A 19,908-nucleotide genomic window follows, 5' to 3' on the forward strand; every position below is an offset into this window, starting at 1 on the left:
CCTATGCATTCGCTAGTGTCGTTAACGAAGAAGTCAAGACGTAACCAGCAGTCGGTGCCTTGGTGACCATTCTCAAGGCTGCAGGCAGCCAGTGTCCATCGCAGGACGGCTGGCCTGATATGTGACTAAAGGGCACGCCAGCTGGCTCTTACGGTGGATGTTGAATTGTCTTCATTTTCCTCCTCCTCTGAGAAAGTCTGGTCCTGGTAGCGCCTTGCCTAGTGGCAAAGATGTTCCCACTAAGATGACGTCCAAGAAAACACCCTTGGGCGACACGCGGAAGTCCCATTAGCGACGGCCACGCTGAAGTGCACATGGCCAGACAAAGGCTGGTCAATTAGATGATGTTGCAAGAATAGTCTAATTAGCAGGTGATACCGGTTCTAAGTAATCAAGGTCATAAATCTGAGTCTGTGTCTCACATTCTAAGGCTCTCCTTAGATTTGTCTGTTCCTTTTTTGGCGTGGGGGTGGCAAATAGAAATAACTCTGTAGATTCGAGCCAGACCATCACCTGAAGGACAAATTCTTGGGTCTGGCGTGAACGTTTCACTGACAATCCTCTTTTCATAAATCTTGGCATCCCTGTTAAATTATTCATATGGTGTCCTACGCGAACATATGACATTTTTTAAAAAATGTATTCCTCGCAGCATTTTGCAATCAGCCAGAATGCCACTCTATGGGTTATTTTTCTGAATCTTGCCATCTGAATGTTCTGAATAAATTTCGCTTTATTCAATAAGTTTCACCGTTGTTTCCAGGCATTTCTTTTCTGATTCCTACGGCTTCCTTTCTATTATATTACCCTCCGATTTTATTTTTTTCCCTTCGTCTTGATTTCCCTTTATATCTGCCGTGTGCTTCGCTTTACCATTTTTTGCAATCTATCATTTCAGCTTTGAAAAAGGATATTTCCTATTATCTGATCTTCTCTAGATGTACTTAACTTTGTGACACTCGTATTTCTCTGAATGACCTTTGCGATATAATTCTTTGGTGCTACATCTCGAAAGTGTCTTCTGACAGACTTAGCAGGAGCCCTTTTAATGCCTCATACTGGAAGCATCCTGCCTGTCTAGAATACACTTCCTGCCAGCCCCATATTGTCTACGCTTCTTAAATCTGAGGATAATAACTCTCGCAGGGGCCAATCCCAAGTTATCTCACACATTTTTCTTCTTGGAATTGTCAGATGACTTTTTCCTAGTTATTTGCCTAAAGAAATCTAAAGTCAGCGTAACGGAAACATACGGACGCCCTCACCTAGCCCCGGCCTGAGGCGGGCATGTCGATGGACACGGAGCAAATCACCCCCTGAAGCTGCGGTCACCAGGGTGAGTCAGGTGTTGGAGTCTCACGTGTCAGGGCTCCTTCGTGTGGGTCTGGTCACTGTCTCTCCCCATAAATGTCTGGCCTGCTGACTGTCCAGGGCGAAGGGTCTTCTGTTGATTTCAGACGATACTATCATTCTTTTAGCGTTGCTTTGAATTGCAATCTATTTTTCAAGGTGGCGACAGCTCTGTCCTGTCACACTGACTTGATGCAGGGCAGGAACCCGCCCGGGCCTCTGTCAGTGGATGAAGATGAAGCCCTGTAACCAGAACCAAGTCCCGGAGACTCATCAAGACCTGTCACCCTCCGCTGCCTTGAACTAAGTCTATCATTTTAAAAGTTTTACGTTCAGTCTAGGCCTCGATGTTTACTTTTTCAATAAGTTAGAATAAATCGTTTGTTTAATAAATAGGAGAGTATAAAGCCCTTCAGATTATTCTTGGAAAGTCCCATTCAAACGATCTCCTTGGTTTTAGCAAAAGAAATTTTTATGAACTTAATTCTACCAGAAACTCAGGTTTTCTTTTAAATAACTAGTTATGTTATATCCGCATGATCGACAGCTTTCAATGATAAAAGTGGGCGGCCCGGACCACGTCTCAGCGGTGGCCGAGGGGCGACCTTGCGGAGTTCTGAGAGGGGATCTTCCTCTACAGACAAGAAGAACCGCCCAGGAGCCTGGTGCCATCCCGCCGGGGACGAATTAGGAGTTCGATTATGCTAATCCTGTTGAGAAGAATATAGATTCAAGAGTCGCTAAAATCATATGCATTAATTTAGACTCTAGTTTCAAGCTGCAGAAACTACTTTTTAAATAAACAGATAAAAATGGAGACGGTAGCACAGGGCAGGCAGGAGAGGAATTGGCGGGTCTCACGGAGGAGGCCAGCGCTCCGCCTCGGAGCGGCCTGCACCCAGACACTGTCACTCCGTCTCGTCCCTGCCCCCTGAGAAGCCGGGGCCCGTCATGGCTCACTCTGTTTCCCCGTGGACGTGGCAGGTGTGGCCGCCCACACCCTGTAAGCCTGCCCGACGCTCACCCGCTGCAGTCCGCAAGCCGACTGGATGCTTCTGGGCGCCAAACGCCAGCCCCAAGGCGGGGCCCTGACTGGTCCAGCCTGGGCCAGTGTCCGGTTCCGCCGCAGAGAGCCACAGCAGGTGTGAGGCCCCGCAGCATCCGTGAGTCAGAAGCATCTCTCAGAGAAGGAGCACCGGCCCGCCGGTGGGCGGACGGCCACCCAAGTGACAGCTATGTGGGAGAAATGAACCGACGACTCCGAAAACCAACAGAGGAAGAAAGAAGCAGCAGAGACTCGGCTACAGCGGCCGACGCCCGGCCCCCGGCCCCGCTTCTCGAGGCGGCGATTCTCTCCTGCAGAACCTGCTTTTTCATGCCTCTCTGTCCAGCAGACATTTATGGCTGCTCTTTAACCCTCAGCTTGAAACCGCTCCTGAGGACGGGCCTCCTCGGCTGTTCTCATTCGGGTCCCACGTTTTTCTGTCCCTTGAAAACAATGCTGCCTTTGTGCACCGCGTGATTCGTTTGTTCCCTGGGCACCTCTGTGGACTTCATGGGAATGGATCACGTTTTATATCTTTGCACCTGACGTTTCTCTGCAGCCACTAACCAGCCCACAGGCCTCACCATGGGGTTGTAAGTTCCTCGAGGATAGTGTGTGTGTGTGTGTGTGTGTGTGTGTGTGTGTGTGTGTGTGTGTGTTTTTCCTGTAGTTTAATCCTAGCAGCTGTGAAGGCACCTGGCAGAGCGGGCGCTGGATGAGCATTCAGCGAAGGGGGGACTGCCATCGGTCCCTACACATAACTAACACGTGGCGAGTCCCTGCATGATCTCTCTGAAGCGATGCTAACTGCTCAATTAAAGAGTGAAGACGTTAGAAAGGCTAGAAGCTCGTTGCTTCTTGAAGATGACTTTCAATTTCCTAGAGAACTAGGTTTGTTTTTTTCTTACTCTTTTCTAGTCCCAGGATCCCCGATGGTGGCACACACAAATTAATCTCTTGAAATATCAGTTTTATAAGATTAGATATAAGACATTTAATATCAACTGTAATATGAAAGTTATTTATTAACTAAAACGTATACCACACACACACGCACACACACACACGCACACACGCACGCACACACACACACAGAGAGCCCACTAAATATGTGTCGTGTGCCTCTTATTCCCCAGACCTTATTTTATGGGCTCTGCAGTTTAAACCAGTCTGCATCTGCTGTGGGTGGCTGAGTCCCTGATGCCATAAAGCAGACGTGTGGCAGGAGCGGGGGGCAGCACGGAGGGGGAGCTGGCCGCCCCTTTCCGGAGAGTTGAGAGAAGCCACAGAGGGTGGACAATTGCTGCGTGGAGTGTCGGAGAAGGGGTGGCATCCCAGTCAGAGGACAGAAACGTGCAAAAGGCGCACAGAGCTGTGGCTGTGGCGGCGGCTCATGAGAGCAATGCCCCTCGCATCGTAAAGAAGCTCCCGGGGCCCCCCAAGTGCAGGCTCCTGACTCCTGTTAGAGTCCCTTCATATCTGCACAGTGACTTCCTGCCCCCGGGAGCACTTCTCACCTGAAATACAAAGACACAAAAATTTTTATTCCACAATTTCAATGACTAGGAAACATTCTCAAAATCTCTGAGTGCAGTAATACTTAGATATAAATTTGCTTCAACCCTTTATCTCTAAATAGATTTTACGTGTGCGACGTACTGTGGATTAGGTGGACAGCCGTAAATGGGACAGTCACATGCCCTGCCCTCGTGGACAAGAGGGCCGAGGGCTGAGGAGCGACCCGGCCACAGCACCACCAGCGCGGAGGAAGCGAAGCCACCCTCATCTCTCTTCCGTTGCCGCTGGACCGATCCGCGACACACTTCGCAGTGCGATACGATGCGAATGTGTCACCTCACAGTCATGGAGGCTGGAAGCCTGACACGGGTTTCACTGGGCTGACATTAAGCTGTCAGTAGAGCCAAGTTCCTCTTGTGTGGTTTTCGTGGAGAATCTGTTTGTTTTGTTTTCTTTCGTTTTCCAGCCCATGTTTCTTGTCTCGTGGTGACTTTCACCATCTTTAAAGCCAACAACGGCAGGTCCGGTCCTTCTCGCTTTTCCTCACTTTGACCTCGTCTCGTGCCTTTCTCTTCCACTTTTAAGAAGCCTGTGGTCGCACGAGGCCAACCTGGATTATCCAGAATAGTTTATGACATGACGTATCATAGTCACAGGTTCTGGAGGAGGGACGCAGATAGCTTTGGGAGCCATTGTTATGTCTACCACACCAAGGCGACAGAGAAAAGGGAGTCCGAGGGAGACGTAAAAGATGGCTATGCCCAAGGAATCCAAGGACAGTGGTGAGGAGGAAGGGGTTTCCAGACGGTGGGCTCTCCGTCAGCAAAGGTCCAGAGAGAGGTGGAGGGCGTGGTGAATTGCACAGACAGAATGAAGGACGGCAGGATGGGACATCGCAGGAGCCATCGTGTGGTGACACGCACCAGGATGACTCCGATTAGGATGGAAGTGAGCCAGCGTGAGGGTTTGGAACCTTATCCCAAGTAAGAAGAAGATTTGCTTGCGTTTTAAGTAGGTGGAAACACCATGACCATTGGATTTTTGAGATGAGCGTTCAGAATTAGCATAAAAGTAGAGGTGTTGGGTTGGGGTCTGGAGAATGATGACAAAGAGAGCTGGTAGGAGAGACTTCTGGTGACATCGGCACGAGACGACGATGGATATTTATAAAAAAAAATTTGATCTTAGATGATTCGCTTCCCTTTATCATCTGAAATTATTCGTTGGATAGATCACTCTAGTGGTGAAACAGTTTCTGCTAGGAAGAAGGTAGCACTTCTGGACTGGGGGTTTGGTGCTGGAAGCTGGTAAAGAACATGTCACTGCAGGTTGGGGGAGAGTGATCGGCCATGCAAAAGTCCTTGAGAAGCAAAAGATAAACTGCTGTACAAATTGGATCATTACTTGGGGAAAAAAGGTGCAAGGAAAGATTAGTCTATGATTTTAAATATGCTAAGTAGAGAAAGACATATCTTTCTCTACTTTACTTTTGTTTAAACTAGTCATTATTATTTCCATGTAAGTACAGCTCAAACAAACGTGGATGACGCTGATACAGAAGAGACTTCTGCTGTAGCAAACGAAGCCACCGCCACCACCAGCATGTGAATGCATGCACGAGGATGGGGGGGTGGGGACGCATTTTGAACCTTTCAAGTGACATTCCTTCTGGTACGTACACCGTGATATACTGAATAGTCCACGTCGAGGTGTATATTCTATATGCGTTTATTAAATTATCAGCAGCGCATTCATTAAAAGGAATCTTTTCCTAAAGCTCCAAGTATTTTTAGTATTTTGCATAACAATATAGTAAATTCAAGTAAGTATAAATTGCACATATCGCAACACGTGCGAGCTATGCACTGCATTATATAGACCGACTTACACGTGACTTTGTGATATTTCAACAAAAGACATCATGTCCATTAAAGTCAAAATTATGAAATGAGGAAGTGATTTCATGTTGACTAGATGGGTCTAGATTTCGTTTCTTGCACGGGTAGCATCTCAAGGACGTGCAATTTCTTCGCCCTGCCTCTCCCCCGTCGGCAGGCAGGCGGTCGTCTTCCTGATAGCTCCTTTCATGGTCTGCTGTGAACACGGTCATGTTGAGCCTAGCACGGCCCCTGAGCGTGTGCTGGCTCATTGGTTAGTTGCCTTATTTCACTGGCACGTGGAGCATGATGATGTTAGCATGTTATCATTTAACATCAAAAACGCATTCTCTACTTCTAAGGTAGGCGATGTGCTATCTTTTAGATGAGAAGAGACTCTTCTATTCCTGATGTGAAGTGTCTTTGAAACAAAGAGAAATCATACCTGCTAGTCTGCCTTCACTCCGAAATGGTAATGAATACATTCAAATGGTTTACAATGATGAACGAAAAGAACAGTGTGAATACTGATTTATACTACAAATACTGAAATACGACAAATACAGGAAACTGTTGGGGTGTTGAAGATCTAGAAAGATGAACGAATAAAGAAAAATTTTTTTACACAGTGGTTGGAAAATGTATAGAATTTAGCATATGTACAGACTCTCACAGGAGTCATTAAAGCTGCATTATGCAAGTAGATTTAAGTGGACTGTCAAAGACTGCCTGGACGGGGAACTGTGACGACACGTTCCAGACCTTTTAGGCTCAAGCCAAGTCAGGGCTTCCGGGGTTTAAGATAGTTGCAGGTCATCAATTACACCAGTCGCGACGGGGGATGGGAGTCTGTGCTCCACAGTCCACGCTAGAACTCAAGGCACGTATCATCCTCTCTCAGAGGGTGTGTGCTCTCCTTTCGAATCTGTTAGAGAGTCAGAGGATGAGATATAATGATGGACTGAGTGTCAGGAGGGAGCTGGGTGACTCAGAAAACAATGAAGAGACAACTGTGAATGACCCTCTGACGAATGACATGTATGAAATCGAAGAAGACAGAATTTTGGAATGTTATGCTTTAAAGCTGACATTTAGATCTAGGACTTGTAAAGAACTATTTTTGTATGTGGAGCAAAGTGCTGACGGAGGATTTTGTCGGGAGCTGTTTATCTGTGCTTTTTGTTTGTTTGTTTGTTTCTTTGTTTGCACATGGATACCCACGTGTTCCAGCACCATGTGTTGAAAAAATTCTCCTCTCTCCATCGATTTGCCTGTGCATCTCTGTCAAAACTCAGTTGTCGGTGTATGAGGGCCCGTTTTTGACTCTATCCTGTTCCTTTATTCTGTCTTCCTATTGATAATGTCAATGCCACATCGTCTTGACTGTTTGTTTCTTTGTTTGTTTGCACATGGATACCCACGTGTTCCAGCACCATTTGTTGAAAAAATTCTCCTCTCTCCATCGATTTGCCTGTGCATCTCTGTCAAAACTCAGTTGTCGGTGTATGAGGGCCCGTTTTTGACTCTATCCTGTTCCTTTATTCTGTCTTCCTATTGATAATGTCAATGCCACATCGTCTTGACTGCCATAGCTTTCTAATAAATATTGACAAGTAATATTAATCTCTCAAGTTTGTTCTATCTCAAAATTCTCAAAAAGTTTAAGTACTTTGGAGATATGACAATTATTCTAGGTAGAATCTATAGTGATTTCACCTCTCTAGTGCATGATATTGATGATATCATGATATTGATAGGTAGAATCTATAGTGATTTCACCTCTCTCGTGCATGATATCGATGAGTTTTATCTATATCAATTATTTGGATCTTCTCAAGACCAACATTTGACTTTGATGATTTTTTTCCATGACTTTTCTGGTGTTTATTTCATTTTCATCTTCCCTGCTCTCTAGTATTTTCTTTTTTTGTAGCATTATAAGATTATATTTGCTCTTCACTTACTATTTTCTCAAAGAAAAAGCAGAAGAGATTCCTGTGAGAGTTTTCTTCTTTCTGAATAGACATTTATTGTTATAATCACACTCTGTGGGCCACGAATTGTTATAAATATATATATTACATATATATATATAGAGAGAGAGAGAGAGAGAGTATATAATTTTAATTTAAAATAAAATTCTTTCTAATATCTTAATTTTTTATTTATTCTTTAATACTTGAGTTCTTCAGAAGTAGGTTATTAGTTTCCAAGTATTTGAGATTTTCTAGAACTCTACTATGGATTTCTACCTGAATCAATCGTGGTAAGAGAAAATACTTTGCATGAATTGAATTATTTTATATTTATTGAGACTTGTTTTATCACTCCAAGTGTGCTCTGTTTTGCTAAATATTTCCCATGCTTTGGGAAAAAATGTGTGTTCTCCTCTTGCTGGTACGGTGTTCTAGAAATGTCACTCAGGTAACGTTAATAGATCGTGTTTAAATATTGTGTATCCTTATGATTTTCTCTCTACTTGTTCTATCGATTATTGAGAGATGGGTTTTAAAATCTTTTAATATAATTATTGATTTGCATAATTCTCCTTATAGCACTGTTATTTTTTGCTTCGTATCTGTTATTAGCTTCATAAAACTTAAAGATCGTTAGGTCCTCTTGATAAATAAACTACTTTATAACTATGGAATAATTTCCCTTATACATGGTAAAATGATTTTTTCTGATACACACTCTGTATGATATACACTTCATTTTTGACTAGTGTTAGCACAACATATATTTTTACATTATTTTATTTTTTAGTCTATTTGTGTCTTTCCATTGAAGTATACTTATTGTAGACAGAGTAGAGTTTGGTATTTTTCTCTACATCTTTTTTTTTAATTTGACAATCTCCGCCTTTTCATTTGGGTTTTTGGATCATTTACACTTAAAGCAATCTTTGGGTTTATAAATATCGTCTTGTTATTGCTTTGTAATTATTCTTTCTAATTTCTTTCTGTCTCTTTTATTACCTTTTTCTGACTTCATTTGAAATAATTGATTTTTATGATTCTATTTTGTCTTTTCTTTGGCTTATTAGCTATAATTTTTTGTTCTTCTTACTTAGAGTCAATAGCGTATATTTTTTAAAGTATCACAGCCTCGGTTTACGTGATATTATATCACTTCATTAACAGTATAAGAATCTTATAATCATAGAATCTCATTTCTCAGCATCTCCCAAACATTGTGCTATTGTTGTCAAATATTTAAGGTTTCCTTATATAATAAAAAACTGTGGTTGTTTTTATATAAACAATCTATTGGTTTTTAAAGAGATTTAAATAATAATAAAAAACTTACCATTTAGTTTCTATTTCCAGTGCTTTTAGTTCTATTGTATATAATCACATTTTTTTCCAGTATCATTTTCCTTCTGAAAGACTTGCTCTAACATTGTTTATAGTGTAGATCTGCGATAATCAATTATTTCAGTTTTCGTGTGTATCATTTTTTTATTTCTCCTGTTGTTTTGAATGATATTTTGTTTAGATGTTTTATATTTACATTTTTTCTTTCAGTAATTTAAAGATGTTAAATTATTTTTAATAATAAATGTGTCATCATCTTTATCTTTGTTCCTCTGTATATAACGTTTATTTTTTGTTTTTTGTTTTGCTTATAAGATGGTTTTGTAATTAGCTTATATGAGTAATATGATGATGATGGTCATATGGTTTTTTTTTTCATGTTTCTTATGCTGAGAATTTGTTGAGTTTCTTGGATATGTTTGTTGGTGACATTTGAAGTTATTTCATGTTATTTCTTCATTTTTCCTTTCTTCTCTCCCATTCTGCAGTGTCTAAGTTTATGTATATTGATCCATTTCAAGTTTCCTCCTTACCATTGATGATCTATTTTTCAAAATTATTCCTGCTTTCATATTATATAGTTTATTTCACTATGCCTTCAAGTTTACGAAGGACTTCTTCGTCGAGATCTAAACAGAAATCAATCCCATCTACTGAATTTTTCTTCTCATACATAGATTTTCCATCTTTCAAAGTTCGGTTTGGATCTTCTTTATAACTTCTCTGTCTCGCATTAACTTTTTGAACGTACAAAGTACATTTTAAGAACTTTTAAAATGTCCTTGTCTGCTAATTCTGGCATCTGTGTAGTTTCCGGTTGCTTTTGGTTGAATGACTTTTGTCTTCATCATGCATCACACTGTCTGCTTCTTTGCATGCCTAGTAATGTTTGATTAAATCATGACGTTGTGAGTTTTACGTTATTGGTTGTTCTATATTCTTATATTCCTATAAATATTTTCGATCTTCTTTCCCCGTGGACACTATTATGCTACTTGGATGCAGTTTGACCCTCTCTGGTCCTGCTTTTGAAGTTCGTTAGGTGGGATGAGAACAGGATTCAGTCTATGGCTTAGGTGACACTTTCCTGAGAAGCTACTCAGTGCTCACGGGTCATGGGCTTTCCCGGTGTTTGGCTGAAACAGGCATTCTTCCAGGACCTGGGTGAGCGGCCTGCACTGCCACCGCCCATCATTTCTGGTGGTTCTTTCTCAGCTTTGGCAGTTTCTTCAGTCCTGTGCTCTGATCAGCGCTCAGCAGCCTGCTCTGAAGGTCGTTACGGAGGGCCCCGGAGAACTATCTCTATGTAGTTCTATCCTCGGGTGCCCTGTTCCGCACTGCCACGGCCACCCTTAACCACCCTGATGCTCGACTGCATATCTTTAAGGAGTGGAGTCCACTAACGCCGCCGGGAATGACCTCCCTGCCTTCTGGATTCCAGCCTGGACACGCTCTCAAGGCAATAAGCCACGACCATACAGGGCTGGCCAGGATTTTCTCCCGTGTCTCAGGCACCTTCATTGCCTGAAGTTCAGTGTCTTAAACACCGTTATATTATACAATTTGTCAGTTTTCAGCTGTTTCAGTCAGAAAGGTTAATCTGGTTCCCATTACTCCATCTTGATTTGAAGTAGAATTCCCTAGAGCACTCACCAGAATCCTGGCTTTACGTTTGGCTTTTTGAGCTCAATTGGGAAGTGCTATAAATAACAGCTAAATTATGTATTTATCTATCATATGATCTGGTCTGTATGTTATATAATAGATATGTTATCTAATGTATTCTAAAGGTGGGACATTTAAAATTCCTACAAGTCATTGTAAATTTCAAACAGCTATTTTTCTCCTCCAGTGACCAGTAGAAATAAGGATTTCTTGTACTTTTTGTCTATTGTATCAAACTCAATACTCTACTGGATCGAATACAGTGAAGCCACACACTTGTTTTCTATTATTATTATGACATCTACCATGTTACTTTACAAGATTTCATTTGGTACCCACTGACTGATACTTCCTTCTAATGATTTTCCTAGCCAGAGCTTAAAAAAAAAAAATTCTTCCAAGTTCTATATTTTCCTTTGTCTCAAATACAGACACATTGTAAATATATGTAAAATATATGTTTTCATAGCTACCGGTTCTTATATCGACCTACAAGTTGATTTAAAACAAGGAACTACTCTAGAGAATCAAATTCTATGCAAACTGAGCATTTCCTGCCTATAACATGTAGTGTTTAGATGGTGTGGTTTGTGATCCATTTAATTAACATCTTTAATTAAAAAAAAATAAATTAGAGATAAGTGGCGAGCCGGGGCCGCAAGGTTCCCAGCCGGAGGCCCCTTTCGCTCGCTAAGTCACTGGGAGTGTGTCCTGCTCCGCCGCATCGCCGGCTGTGTGGAAGGAACTTTTAATGGTGCCGTCTTATGCAGAGGGTGTGCTGTACAAGTAAAACAAATAAAAACGGGGACGTGTACACTTTGTCCCTTTGAAAGGTCGCATGCAGTGGCACATGGGCATGGCGGTGACTAAGCACCGGAATGATTTAGTGCACCATCCATTATTCCTGCCTGTCGTTTAAACAGGCCATCTATATGCATGGCAGGACCCGGCGTGCAAGGAGGAGGTGGGCGCCGTGATTTATGGGCGAGGGCAAACACCTGTGGGTTAAGCAGCTCAGAAATTAGCCACAAGTAGCATATTAGTGCAGCTAATCAGGCACAGTTCAGTGTTTCGGGTTCTTGATTTGCCCATAAATAAGCTTCTATGTGGCCGCCCCAAGGCCTCCTGGTGATTGACTGCCTTGACCTACAGTAAAACACACAGATCAAGTGGCACAGCGGCCCTGCAGGTGTACGCTGCGACCCTCCCAGTCTAAACTTGTACGTTCGTGGGCGGAAGGCCTGTGAGTTTTGAGAATCGTGTTAAGGAGGCTTATCAGAGAATTAACAATCAATTTACTTTTCATTCCTCTACTCTTGTTGGTATGTTGACAGCTTGTAGACTCAGCTGCCCTGTGACCAGTCACAAGCCATAAAATATGTTCTCAGTGTCTGTTGCAGAGAGTGAAGGGATTCTTATAGTGGGGTGCATAGGGGTTCATGTGGCCATTTTTAGTAAGATTCAAATTCTCGGTATTATTATTATTTTTAATATTCTTTTTTTTACATGGCGGGGCGGGGTTTTCACTAGCTGGTGTGTGTTGGTTATATATGAGAAGATACTCTCGAATCATCTCTCATTTTTAGTGGCTGACCTGGACTAGTTTATGCTTGAAAAGAAAAGCAACATAAGCCAACAATAACGGAACTGGAAGAAATCCTACTGCGGCCGGTCTGTTAAAAATGTATCACGCGTTATTTACCAGAGATTGCCTTTTTTTATTAATCTTAGAAAACAGAGAAGGGGATTAAGAAAAACCAAACATTCAAGACCCTAGGGCAAATAATCACTATACTTTTGTGAAGAGGTTAATGTTCATTTTAATTATAAAGACCAGATAACCGATCGTGAAAACTCAGGTAAGTAAAATGTCACAGGTCAATAAAATGTCACAGGTAAATACAGACGATCCCAAATAATGACAATTCAACAGGAAAGTGAACATTATTTAGAAGTTTTCCTGTTTCTCCTAATCTCGTTCATGCTGGTTATATCGCTCCTAAAATCCTATCAGCCCGTGTAGAAATCTGGTTATGTGGGGAGGGCCAGTCCTGTGACTTTTTCCAGGGTCTTCCCCTGGCCTGCCCCGGTCTCTGTAAACCCCGGGAAGAGAAAGAGAGAGAGAACAATGAAGCCGCTCGTAGCATCTTCAGTCAGCAGCGCAGAGAGCGATGAAGCGTAGGTACAGAGTGGCGAGCGGTGACAGTCGCATGTCAGAGATACAGAAAAGGAAGACTTCGGAGCACTATTGTGACGGAGCCGAGGCACAGGCCCTCCATGGCCACACGCGGGCGAGGCGCCGCTGCCCGCAAAGGAGAGGAGGCGGCTACCGAGAGACGGTAAACGACTTTAAATGCGTCTCCATTCGAAAGTTAATCAGTTCAGGAGAAACCGGCTGAGATCTGAATGCTCGGCTTTCTCCGTGGTGATGGTTACACTTTAAACCAAACGGCCCCGTCAGCCGGATCCCTCGAGGCCAGCGCGGTGCCGCATGAATTGCAGATGGGAGCGGACTAACAGCTTTCCCAGGCCCGGCTTCCTGCTCGGATCCCTTCAGTGACTTCGTCGGTTATGCGTGGAAAACACGCCGCACGTCAAGGGCCCACGGGCGGAGCCCTCCGCGTGGTTAGCAGCGGGCCGAGACCAGACGGCGGCACCATCGACTTCTGGCCGTGTTCTCTGCGGGGGCGAACGCTCGCCTTCGCCCCAGCGTCTCCCCTGCGCTGATGCAAAGACCCCCCTCGCCACCCCGATTTCCATGCTTGCCAAAGACGTCCCGCCAGCGCTCGGGGCCCGTCCTCGGCCTCGCACAGTGCATGTCCGCTGTCTTCAGCTGAAGAACACCCAGTTCGCACGGCCCCTTGACGGGAGCGGGCAGGAAGGGCGACTGACAGACGCTGGTCCCCTCGACGTTGTCACCGGCATCCCCATAAGCAGCATAGTTTTCCAGATTCCATGACCGTGGCCGAGACCGACATTCCCAGCACACATCTACGTGGCTTTTGATATGTCCGAGTCTCTGAGCATCTCGGCGGGGTCAGAGCGGCGGTTCTTGCCCGTGGACCTGGAGAGGAAGGGATGGGCCACTCCCAGGTCCCTGCAGTTGAGAGGACGCAGATTTCTCTCCTCTTCACTCCCACGTGCCCCGCTGCAGCCCCTCGGCTCCTGGAAGCAAAGCGCCCCATCACGGGAAGCATCCCTTGGTGGGTAGCCAGCGTCCCCGAGTCGCCACTGGGAGGGAGCTGCTGTGTAGACCAGCGGGTCCGCACCCGACCGGCTTGTCAGCTCGCAGGAAGTCTCCGTTCTGACAGCCGCTGACACAAGGGGATGCTGTGTTACTGAAACGCGGCCTCCTCCGTCCTGATTGATGCAACCGCTTTCCAACTGTAACGCCCGCCGAGGTCTGTATCCAAAAAGTGTGCCGAGTCGTCCCAGAGGGACCCAAACATGCAAATACACGAAAAGCTTACAAAAGACGAGTGCCCAGGAAATGCGAGCTGCTGCCATGGGCCCCTGCAGAATTCAGTCTCTCCATGATTTACCGGAGAGCATCCCTCATTTCACTAGTGAAGAAAATAAATGTTCTTCGCAGCATGACTTTTTAAACCTAACTTTTTTTAAGCGGAAAATATCACAGACGATGCCCCTCAGGTCTTTGTGTCCCCGTCTCGTGATTGTCATGCTGGGATGAGCAACCAATGGAAGCCCGTTTCAGTCGTGTAATATTTTATCTTCTCTGATTTGGGACAACATTCTTTTCTCATCAAAGTCATTAAAAAAATTTACTCTGCCAGGAATACTGACTCTGAAATTTATTTGAGAGAGAGGGAACAAAAAGCCTCGGGTCTGTTGTAAACTTCACGTATCCTGGGAGATCAACTTTAGCTCACAGTAGTTTCAATTAATTCCTAATTACTTTTGTGCTGTCTTTACAGAAGAGGAGGCGCATGAGGAGCGGGGAATCATTATTCGAAGCGCTGTTTCTTTCACGGAGTTGAAAGAAGGTTGTGTCTATTATGAAATACAGTAATGAGAGTGATCATTAGTAATTCTTTACATCTGTGTTTATCTACCTCCGAGGAGCTTGGCGCTCACACATTCTCCAGATACATAAAGAAAAAAAAAATCAAGGAGAAGATCTCACCTCTTTCCACGGGCACGCCTGATTGAAAACATTTAGCAAAATATTATGATTTCGCATAACTCAGATAATCCCAGCTGGTAAAGGTACCTACTGTTTTCTGACTCTGAAAAGAGTCTGCAGGACACACAGCATATCGCTTGTAAAGAATCAGAGATACTTTCAGATAAGGCAGCGACTAGCTCTCAAGAAATGGAGCATTTTCAAGATTTCAGTTAAAAGATGGATAAGGGCTGAGGCTCTAGTGTATAATTTAGGTCTTACAGCTGATAATTCTGTATCGTATAAATAAAATTTTCTAAGAAAGTAGAGTTTACATGTTCTTATCAAAAAAAAAGATAAATGTGTGAATTGCTTGGCGTGTTAATTTCATCGATGGAGTGAATTCTGTCACAATGTACGTGCAGATCAAATCGTCGCCGTGAACACTTTAAACATCTTGTAATTTGATTTATCCATCGTATGTTACCACGTAGAAAAGCAGAGAAGACAGGAGGGTTTGCCAAGCCAGTGCCAGGCTTGCGCACAGCTCCACTTTTCCTCAGACGAGTCCTCGAAGTCGCAGAGGACGTGCCTGCCTGGCCGCGCCTGTCCCTCAGGGGAGCGCGAATCCAACTCCACCTTTGCTTCGAGGTAGGAAAAGTTCCTTCTTGGCACTCCTGTTGGAAGCCACTCGAAGCGAAGGGCTAGAGGCTGTGACAAGGACTGGCTGGCTTTTGGTGGGTCTGGAGCGTGACAGGAGACGCTACCGCAGGCCAGCGCTGGACGATCGACATGTGCCTTCATGGTCCTTTGCCATGACCCGTGCCGGTGTGATCCCGGAGTCGGGTGCGCATGCCTGTACTTCCCCCCACGGGGTTGCCGACTGTTGGACAGTGTAAGAGCTGGCCTTGGACACTGAGCTCTGAGGTAGAGCTGTGTCCTTCTCCGTCCTGTGCTTTATTTATTTTAATTTAATTAATTTATTGACCAAATAATTTATTTTTAGACCAGGCAACCCTTGGTTGACCTCACAGATTGCAAGGACCTTGTCAGTTTACAATCCCTTATTTTTTTATTTTTTATGCCTACAGCACCTGGTCTTCCTAGGTGGTCTCCCATCCAGGTACTAACCAGGTCCGACCCTGCTTAGCTTCCGAGATCAGACGGGATTGGGCTTGTTCAGGGCGGCGTGGCCGTGGACCTGTCCTGTGTTTTAAAATATGTTTGACACATTTACCAGGCTACATGCTTCTCCTATGAGGGTGTTTTTGTCACTAATATTCACACATTTTGGGTTCCTGTTATCTCTCAAAATATCTAATTTTCTATTTATTTTACCATTAACTGAGGGTTCTTAATCATTAGTCGTAAAATGTTTTATTTCTATTCGTAGCGATAAACAGCTTCGTTTTTGAGATCCAGAACGCTTTTTATCATCTGTTCCAGTCATTCGTAGAGTCATATATCAAGCGATAATTTCCTCTATTTTTATCAGCAAAGATGAGGCTTTATGAATGTAGAATAAGTCTTTTCATAATAAGGAAGCATAAAAAGGACTCCAGGGAACAGGATTCTCATATATTTTATTCTATTTAAGCATTTTTTTAAAAATTCAAATGACCGTTTTTGCCCTTTCTGCGTACAACTCGCTTATTAGAAGCTATTAGGGCAAGAATTGCATCTCTCTTAGTCACCGCTGTCGTCTCTGGTGCCAGGCATAGTGGAGCAGGTACAGAATCCGTGTTTTTTGTGAGGATGGATGAAAGCGTTTGTGTGAGGCAGCGGGGACCAGGAAAACGCTGATTAGGAGTCAAAACCACGCCAGCAAACACGTCTTTTTCCGTCAAATGCTTGGGACACGATGAACTAGTCCTTTGACCGTATTCAATGTCGTGGATATCGTGACACAAAGACGATCTGGTCCACAAATCCACCCCTTGGCGTTTCAGAAAACCGAAGCTTGGAAAGACCGCTGTGCTAGGGTCACGGGGCATTGGCGTAAGGACCAGCTCTTCACCGCGCAGGTTCAATAGAGCAGAGCGCTGGGCGGCGGAGAGAAGCCTGTCAGCAACGCAGCCGTGGGGTCGCGCTCCGGCTCTGTGAACGTGAGCGGGTTGGCTTTCTAAGTCCCGATGGCTCACCTGCAAGCAATGTCAGCCCTGCAAGGTCACAGAGAGAGGTGAGTAAGGCGGGGCCGGCACAGCGCTTGGGATGTGCGGTCGCTCAGACCCCGTTTCCTCCACATGCCTGTCACTTCTTTCCTTGGTACTCACATCCGCCTGTGATAGACCCACCTGCTTGGCACAGATGGCGATTGTTGTGGGAGGCGGTCCTCGGTCTTGAGAACTTCTCCAATTTTAGTCGGTAATTTGACATAAACTATTATAACCATTTTATAATGCAATTTTTTTAAAAAGCCAAACCTATTGTTGACCCTGTTTACGATAGGTGTCAGCTAAATGGCTGTCAGTGATCCCACCTCTTTGTCGTCCCTTCCGCCTTAAAGATGATGATCTTAGTGATTCACTTCTCATGAACAGATCTAACAGAAGGAAAGGGATGTCACTTTGGAGATCAGGGCACAAAAAGACTATGGATTCCATCTTGAGTGCTCTCTAGGACTTTGTCTTGTGTCACCAGTTGTCATGAGGACACACAGGCCCCTGCGGAGAGGCTGGAGAGTAGATTATCCTGTCCCAGTGGAGCCTTGAGATGACCTCAGCCCCGGACAACAACTCGACAGTGTCTTCAGGTGAGGCCCTGAGCAAAGAACCTAAACGAGCTACACGCAGTGTCCAGACACGTGATAAGGAACTGTAAGGTAATAGATTTTTGCTGTTTTGTGGACCCCACGTATTGGGGTGATGGGTGCACGACACTGGGTAACTAATACGGCCTTCTACAGCAAGCTACACGCCTTTGCATTAGAAAACCATTTTCCTCAGTAGGTTGTTCTCGGTTATTTTTTCACGTTAGAATTAAAGCTAGATTTCAATATATACTATGCCGACATGACAAGATTAAAAATATCCACTTTCGAGAGCTGCAGTCTTAGTAGACCGATCATGTAAAAGAAATGGTTTAAGCCATGCACTTAGCTTGATCAAGCTGATATCTTGGTTTATAAAATGGTAACTAAGTTAAGATAATTAGGATATTTTAAAGCCTCATCATTGCATTTAATGATAACATCATCCCTTCATTATTTTGACAGATATCTGTTTAATATTCCACTGGGTACGATGTGCTGCAGCCATGGAGATCATTAAGATCCAGAATCTGCTCTCGAAGCGATCAAAGTTTACCCTTTTACTTTTCTATTTCAACCTGTCCCAAACGATCGTGAAAACTCTTCCAACAAGAACGGCGGGAAATCAAGGTTTCGATTAACACCTTGAATTATGAGGCTTCCTAGATTAAACAATGGGAACAGCCAGTGACAAAACACCTTATTTAAAAGAATAATTTTCTTTGGGCCACAGAAGGTTTCTATCTCAGGTAGAGACAACTCAAAACGGCTCCATGAAATCAAGACCTGGCTGAAAAAAAAAAGAAAAGAAAAAAGAAAAAAATAATAATTTATCGTGAGAACCCTGAACTGATATCTGATGATTCTCGGAACAGCGCTTGAGATGTCAAAGATGATAATCCAGTAACAACATTGAGGAAGTATCTCTAGTCTCACACTTAGCCTCTTGGCAGGAATTTATTAAGACAGAATAAGCCTGTGACTTTTCAATTCCGAGTACAATTTGTTTCTCTAATACATCCGCGAGAGTAATGTGTGATGAAATTTTTCCTTCCAGGCCCCTCCAGTGCGGATGATGATACGCTGTAATAGGTTCTCACAGGCCATATCCCGGCAATATAAAACACGGCGCATTACATCTGTGGCCCAGCGCCAGTGCCTTAAATGTACATCAGAAATGCATTACATCTTCTGATTGCTATTCTGTTTGTACAGCTTGTTGGTCCAGATTTTCTTCTGTAATGTACTCTGCTGATTACCTTGAATTATCGGTATATCCTTGGTAGATCAAGCACACCTTGTTCAGAAAAACCAGTCGTCCGGACGGACGTGGCTTGAGCCCTGCCAAGTGAGGGAAGACAACAGAAGTGTTTCTTGGAAGTGAAAACAGGTAACCGTGTGCTTACTTAAAATCACGTCTCTAAGGCGTGCTTCATTCCAGGTAGACTTCCCGCCAGCACGAGCCTCCCCTAATGCTCTCAACATTCCCCGGACCTGACGGGCTGCGGGCGACGCACACGGATGTCGATCTCTCCTGAGAGGAGGGGAAGGAGAAAGGGGGTGTCTGGGCTGGTCTGGGCCCCATGCAGGAAGAAAGTCCCTTTATCTCTTCTTGCTCGACTTAAAGGGTGTACACGTACATTTTAATATACACAACGCCAAGAATACAGTTGGAAGTGCTTTTTAGACTCTAGATGGGCTGTGTTAGCAATTGCTAACATTTCTGAACCGTGGAAATTTAGATAATTATTTTCCCGTTGACCATCTCTGCTCCCGTCAGGAAATGCACATGAAAGTGTGTAGTGGAACCGTCAGTGTATGCAGATAAAACAGCATCCGAATCCGTGGGGCATTTTAATACTACTGTCAAGGAGTGTGCGTGCGTGTGTGTGCATGTGTGCGTTCAATGTACAAGCAACCACACCACATCCTTTAGGCTGGTTTTTGAATAGTGAAAATAGATTGATAAGCTATAATTACAACTTTTGTTCCTTTTCACTGATGATGAGTGCGATAGATTTGTAAAGTTTAGAGAGGTACTCAGTGGCCAGGACAAAAAATAAGGTAAAGCTAACAAACCAAGAAGTTGATCAAAAATATTTATTACCATTTTTGTATGACTTATATGAGCCAACAAAAACAAACAAAACAAATAAACGACAACAACAAAATGAAGGTATTGATCCTCATATAAACCAGGAAAATGGAATTTTAGATTTTTTAAATACTGTTGTCATTTATTATTGTCATCCTAACACCGAAAG

At 43.8% G+C, this 19,908-nt stretch overlaps 1 pseudogene; it reads right to left on the reverse strand.

Moving 5' to 3' along the window:
- Nucleotides 1-15,977: 15,977 nt before the first annotated feature.
- On the reverse strand, nucleotides 15,978-16,096 carry LOC112484096 (annotated as a pseudogene).
- Between the last annotated feature and the right edge of the window lie 3,812 nt (nucleotides 16,097-19,908).

This window comes from Pteropus alecto, unplaced genomic scaffold, assembly GCF_000325575.1.
Source record: "Pteropus alecto unplaced genomic scaffold, ASM32557v1 scaffold137, whole genome shotgun sequence".
In the NCBI taxonomy this organism is placed as follows: Eukaryota; Metazoa; Chordata; class Mammalia; order Chiroptera; family Pteropodidae; genus Pteropus; species Pteropus alecto.